The sequence below is a fragment of the Saccostrea cucullata genome, unplaced genomic scaffold, assembly GCF_032062105.1.
Source record: "Saccostrea cucullata isolate Sc308-1 unplaced genomic scaffold, CSIRO_AGI_Scuc_v1 ctg1820, whole genome shotgun sequence".
Lineage (NCBI taxonomy): Eukaryota > Metazoa > Mollusca > Bivalvia > Ostreida > Ostreidae > Saccostrea > Saccostrea cuccullata.
Genome location: NW_026938023.1, coordinates 37,275 through 44,587, shown reverse-complemented (window position 1 = coordinate 44,587; position 7,313 = coordinate 37,275). Strand labels below are relative to the sequence as shown.

Genomic DNA, 7,313 nt, shown 5'->3' with positions numbered 1-7,313 from the left:
TCATAAAACGATGTTCCAGGATAATCGGCCGATGTATATTACATCGCTCATACATTGTTAAAAATCGTTCGAACATCGGTCGACTACGGGCCTATGTTTGGTCGAACATCGACCGATGATCGGTCGTTATCTGTTGAACACCACTAAACTCCCCGATGACCTCAGATTTAACGGATATTGGATGATGCTCGGCCATACATCGGCCGATCCTGAAAAGATGTGTTAATGACGGGTTGCCGATGAGGAGCGATGTGAGCCATCGTTGGAGACATCGCTGAATTTTAACTACGAATTATTTCCTACCGATGACCCCACCGATTCGCAAAAAAGACTCAGTCACCGTCCGATAACTAGTGGTGCCCGGCCAGCAACCACGCCATTTTCATCAAAAACGCATCGGTTTCTCATCGTATACCCCATCGTTGGATAATGTGACTTATTCTTAAATGGTCGCCATGCTTATTTTTGGAAAAGATATTATTATCCACCCATTCTGTTGTCGAGATATGACCATTTCTGACAAATGAACTGTTCTTGTCATAAAAATTAACTCACATGGAAAGAAATATTAAACTCGGAAAAAGATTGCTACGGAGGGGTTCACGTGACCGCCAATATCACGTGATTCGCGCATGCGCAGAACGATGGTTGATGTGCATTAAAATTGCGGAGGATTGATTTAAAATATAATCAACATTAAAATCAAATATTGTTTCTTCTATGGAAGTTATTCAATTAGTTTGCGAACTTTTTGATCACCCCTCATACCTTTACTGAACCTCAATTCACTGGACCTTAAATCCCGCCTGGCCGTGCAAGTTAGTTTGGACACGGTAGTCCAGAGAGGAAGACGTTTCTCACCCCCTCTCACCTATAATTTTGTTTTGGTATCCAGCATTTATATTTTGCATGTACCGAGTGCAGGGCTTACTTTTGTTTTTAAAAATAGCGTAATGGTCCAGCTTTTCTGAGGTAAGGTCGTTTATAATGTCATTTTAGTTATTTACAGTGTAAAGTATTAATAATTTGTCCTAAAACATCCAGTATTCGTATTTCTCATCAATTTTAGCATGTATATTTCGTTTAAGACATGTTCATTATGATCAAATAATGAGTGTAAAGTATATTTGTGTAAAGCCACTAGAGCTCGTAAGTAAAACTTGTGTGTATATGTTGGAGCAGGTTCCAGCCATATGTCAAAGTTGGGGTACGACAGTGAGGTCGCCGAGTATATATCGCCCTTAGAGTGTAGTATATAGGCCGCCACACTTGGAACCTATAGTCGATCCTCTACCCTGTGAGATGGAAAGCAAGAGGCGCAACTGGTCACTAGGACAACAGCAGCAATCACAATAATTTTGTACATTTTTATCAAGAACCATAAAATATGTAAATTGTAATAAAGAAACAATAGTTTGAGTAATTTTTATAATTTTTAAAAAGGTAAATCCGCTAGACCATCTGTGACATTGAGCATAAATTAAACAAAAATGCAGAGACAAATTTTCATCTCAATCAAGTATAATGTAAATATGAACTTAAAGAAAAAAATTCTACAAAAAAAAAATAAAAGTTGTGTTTTTTTCTTAAATCCAAAATAACTGACTTTCAAAATCGTTGTGCTACGGAAGCAACTAGTACACTAAATGACTACCTAAGGATGTTTTCACATCGGTTTCATCTTTCCTGGCCCAAAGGTTCTCGAGAAAAAGATTCTCAAAGATTTTTCCTATACATGTATATTCCTATGTAAATCTTTGATCTTCAGTTGTAGCCAAACCCTTCCCCCTGGGGGTCATGACATGAAGATGCTTACATATAAGTTTAGATTTTTCTGGCCCAGTGCACTTGGTTCTGGAGAAGATTTTTTTACATAAATATCCCATATATTCCTATGTTAAACTTTGATCACCCATTGTTCCCCCGCCTACCCCCTGGGGTGATGCTTTGAACAAAATTCAATCTACACTATCCAAGGATGCTTCCACATGAGTTTCATCTTTCCTTGCCTAGTAGTTCTGAAAAAGATTTTTAAAAAAATTCCTATATATTCCTATGTAAATCTGTGAACGGCCATTATGGCCCCGCCCCACTCCAGCTGGTGATCTTTGAATAAACTTAATTCTACACTACCTGAGAATGCTTCCATATGAGTTTCATCTTTCCTGGCCCAATGGTTATTAAGATTGGTTAAGAAGATTTTTAAAAGATGCCATTAATTTTTCATTTATTCATAATTATCTCCCCTTTGAAGAGGGCTTGTTCCTTTATTTGAACAAACTTGAATTATCTTTACACAAGGATATTTTGTGGCAAGTTTGGTTGAAATTGGACCAGTGGTTCTTGAGAAGAAGATGAAAATGTGAAAAGTTTACGATGTCGACAACGACATCGACACACAACGGACAAATTTTGATCAGAAAAGCTCACTTGAGCTTTTGGCTCAGGTGAGCTAAAAAGAGTTTGTTTTGAAAAAAAAAAGAAACAAAACTGGTTTTGGAATTATGATACATATATGACTGCCGTCACGAGAAAAGGGTACTTAAGGACAGATGATACAAACAAACGTTTGTCAAAGAATTTGGAAATAACAACTTGGGTCATGTTTAAATGATTAAAAGGAATAAGTTTCACTCCGTAGGTTTTAATTTTTTATTAAATTTTGCTTAAAATTGGAATTTTAAGTGAAAAATATTTGTATAGATTAATAAGGATGGTTTCAGAATGGCAGACTTTTGAACATCACTGAAGGTTTACAACTTCTTTATGTTCTAGAATTTTATTATATGCATCAATTGCGATAAAATTAGGCCAAAAATATATACCAATCCAGGCATCAATTTTTTGTTTGTATCATCTGTCCTTAAGGTCAAATTTTCACAAATTGACTTTTTGGCAAATTTTGATAGCCGGACTCTTTCTGAATGCAAATATACATAAATTTTGAAAATATCTCACTTTTTCGGTATTTTATAAGCATTTTAGTGAGGCTCTCCAAGAATAACTTTGACGTTACTCACTGAAAACGTAATGACGTCGCCTGCGTCTTATTCAATTCTCAAAAAAGTTTAAATTTACATTTTTAAATACCTAAATCGTTTTGAGAATAAAAAAACATGAGATAGTATTTAATTTTTTCTTCCAAGCGACTAGTATGTAACTATTCCTAAGGGATTTTGTATGTTATTAATATTTTCATGCTAATTTTAGAGCAGATCTAGTAATTCGTAAAAAAAAGAGGGGGGGGGGGGTGTAGACAGAATCTAGGAACGGTTTATAACATACTCAGTAGGGAAATAATATTTTATTATATCCATAAAAATCATTCTTTTATATAAAATAATCTAATTCAATTTTTAAAGTTATATAAAGCACTTGTAACACTTAAAGATTAAAAGAAATATATAGATAGATAGAGAATCCCATGCAGAAAGACACCAAGCGCAAATAGGGGCACCCCTCGCGAAAAGCACATCGATCCCGATATTTAAAAAAAATCTTATGAGACAACATTCACTCACCAACACACACGCACGTAACATTTTTCTGTTACGATAAAAACAAACACCATGTATTTTCTAAATCACCGAAAAATTTGATTGAGAACTAAATTCAGATAAGCTAAGATATGTAAACTTGTTTTTAAACACGTTTATTGCTTTATAAACATTCATAAAAAAAATACGCTCCCTTCTTCCATTGCCAGCGGATTTTAAAATTTTTACGCTTTTAAAAATTTTAATAAAAATGTTTAAAGCTCTACGTTTCCATTGTTTATGCAATTCATTTTTTTTTGTTTGGAAAGTAGTGGAATTCTTTGGAAAAAATGATAAAATGAAAAACTTAGCCATTTTCTGTGCTGGAAAACTGGAAAATTACTTAGAATTTTTTAACTTTCGAATAATAGTACAATAACATCCGGATCGAAGTCGGGCTCGTTGAATAAATAATTGAAACAACACGCCGAAATTCAAAAATATCGAATGCCATGTTGATGTTGCACAGAAGGAAAGTTGGAGAGAGGATGTATAGAACAGGGGAATCATGATTAGCTTTGGATAGAAGAAGATGAAGACATTTTAAGTCCCGGTAGGTACAATATTATACAGTATTTTATGTGTCTTTCAATGAAGAACGCTTCTACTACTGTTCATTAGTCCGGACACCACACATAAACTGCCCGACGATGAAATCGTTAGTGCACTATTTCAATTTTGTAATAATTTAAGATCATAAATTTTAACCCGAATTTCCTGTTTTGGAAGCGAACTGATTTAAAAATTTTTACCTAGATACGTTCATTTGTTCAAGATAACATTTACAGAGTATGATGTACAATGTAATTAATTATATATGTATTTTAATGCATGTTCATGATAATTTATAGCTCTTATTTTGATTATTTTATAGTTGCTGCATTGTGCCTGAGATGATTTTCACAGCGATGGCGTTTGATAACTTGGACAAGTTTGTGGATGTAGATGCTTAGCCAATCAGTCACTAGGCTTGTGAATATGGTGAAAACTAGCTCAATTTATCATTCAAACCAGGTAAACTAACTTTGATTTTATTAATCGTAAGATTTAAAAAAAAATTATTGCAAGTTTGCCATGTAAACAAAATGTAAAGGTTTATATTCTTAACACGCTTAAATTCCGTGTTCTAAGAATTTAAAACAATGAATTCTGACAGGTAATCTGAACATGCTAACTGCACAGGCATGCATAATTATTTTAGATCAAACAGCAATCATCTACTACATGTATGAAGTATACATGCATTTTACAGGAATCCGGATGCTCACAAGGACAAGAGCTGTATGAAAAAAACCCCAAAAAGGTCAGATTTCTTTTTATTTTCTAAATCAATGAAATCACATTTATTGAAATTATCTTTTTCAGTATCAGCTCACCTGAACCATTTCAAGGTCTAAGTGAGTTTTTTGATCAGTGGCTGATGTTGTCTGCATGTCGATTGTGAACTTTTCACATTTATCATACAGAATTAATCGTAAATTGAACAAAAAATTGCAAGATAGTGAATTCATTTTCTACAGTAGACTGATTTGCCAGGTAGAAAGAACCAATTGTTTTGTATAGCTTTAGTTTATTATTTGTCATATATTTATATGATATCAATAATGATGCATCTTAATGGTTATCTTTTCTTTCAGAAATTGTGCAAGGAAAGTTTGAAGTGTCTGTGGGACTGGGAATGATCATCATCCAACTTCCTGAGCCCTCGTACTGAAAGTGAATGCATTCGTGACACCAATTATCTGTCAACCCTATAACATAACCATTTACTAATTTCATGGGATATATCAGTGAGGAAGTGATTCTCTGGCAAAGACGTCAGAAGTGTTGGATCTTCATTAATTGGGATATTTGGCACGTACGTTGGAGGAAAATACTTTAGCATCTGTTGATTTTATGGGATCTTTCTATCAATATAGTTTTGTAGTACATATTTTTTTGCATTTAATACATGTGTTTGTCACTCTAGTCATTAACTTTGTACCAGTACATAAGCCACTGGCAGTTCATTGCAAATGTATACTCTGTTGAGGTTTCAATGACCTCTCCAATTCCTTGTCCAATGTCATTTAATAAAACTAACTTCTTAGAAAATGTAGACCGGAGTTTACTAGATACATGTATATCTTAACATGATTATTGTGAATTTAACTAAGGTGATTCTCCAGTAATAATATTCTTCTCTGGATATTTTTGTAAATAACCTTTGCTGTAAAATACTTTCAGTGAGAATACATTTAAAAAGTGAGCTTATATTGTAAATCTGAGAGTATATATGCAATATTTGTCTCAAAAAACATTGTAAAAGAAACAACAAATTTTTTATTTTGAAAATATAGATTTGATCTATGAAAAATTGCTATGTTATCAATTTTTTTTGTAAGTATTTCGCACTAATTATTTCAGTTTTCATTGTACATGTATTTGGAATTTGGAATCCTGGATGTCAATGGATTCCCATGGAATTCCTTAGATTTACAAATATCCTGGAATTCCATGGATTTCCTCCGCAAATTTCCATTCTGGCATTGTTCCGCACTTTTCCAGGCTAGATTGAAAATTATATATTCCGAAAAAAGTTCCATAAAAAGCTCCGGACAACTTTTATTTTGCCAAATCAAAATTTAACGGAATTCCATGGAATATGCTTTGGAATTCCATGGAAGTTGCGGAAAATCTACATTAGGGACCTGTACCCTGTTTACTTGAACACAACATTTGTATATTTCTTACAAGGACCACTACTATGATCTCAAAAAATATTATTTATGTATAATATTGTATAATTTAATCAAAGATAAGGGAATTGTGCTGTTCTTGTCTCCTTTTATTATAATTATGTACACTAAACGGTGCTTGATTTTTCTGTGCGAAATTACAGTTTTATTTAAATTCGAAACTGAAACTAAATGAATACTGGTAGTGGAGCCTCATTTATCCAGAAGCTTTGGTTCAGCATGTTCAGTGACACAATTTTGTCATAATGATAAAATCAGTGATTTCTTACTTTGTTGGGTACAAAAAAGAGCTGATTTTTGCTATTCTCTTGATCACATTAATTTAATTATCTGTAGATCAAGTCTAAGTGTTAATGTGAATGATTTAATTGCCCTTAAACTTCATTTTTTTTACTTTTTTCCAAATGAAATAATTTTTTTTATGTTTTTGTAGATCAAAAATTTACAATTCATTAATGAGATATAAAACAAAATGCTTTCAATCAATCAAAAGTTGACAACTGCTCTAAGAAAAAAAATATTTTATAGGATATGAAATTTCGTTAATATTTTATTTTGACATGTCGAAACTTTTAATGAAATATAAGAAGATATTAACAAAAAGTATATTCCAGCTCAAAAGTCCAACAATACAAAATTTGTGTAGAGAAAACATGGACTTCAAAAAATGATTGATGGTATCATTTAATTTTTTGTTCTTTTTTCTTCCTGGGGAGTCCCGTGGGGATCCGGGTTGACATCATTTAGGCCTATATCTACCCCCTTGCTTGTCGTAAAAGGCGACTAAATGGGGCGGTATATTAATGAGACCGTATAAACCGAAAATGTCACAGCAGGTGTGGCACGATAAAGACCCCTCCCTGCTCAATGGCCCTGAGTGCCGAGCATAGGCCCAAATTTGCAGCCCTTCACCGGCAATGGTGACGTCCCCATATCAGTGAAATATTCTGTAGAGGGACGTTAAACACTATACAATCAATCAATCAATCTTCCTGGGGAATTTATGCCGCAATGTCACATCCAGCTTTGGTCAGTTTTT

General features: G+C 33.5%; 1 long non-coding RNA gene across 1 annotated transcript; it reads left to right on the top strand.

Annotated features, from left to right (window-relative positions):
- The first annotated feature begins 3,971 nt into the window (after positions 1 to 3,971).
- LOC134249286 (uncharacterized) lies at positions 3,972 to 5,342 on the top strand. The gene is made up of 4 exons (XR_009988243.1): positions 3,972 to 4,089; positions 4,411 to 4,517; positions 4,789 to 4,839; positions 5,174 to 5,342. It is a non-coding gene; the product is annotated as an uncharacterized LOC134249286 (long non-coding RNA).
- The last annotated feature ends 1,971 nt before the right edge of the window (positions 5,343 to 7,313 follow it).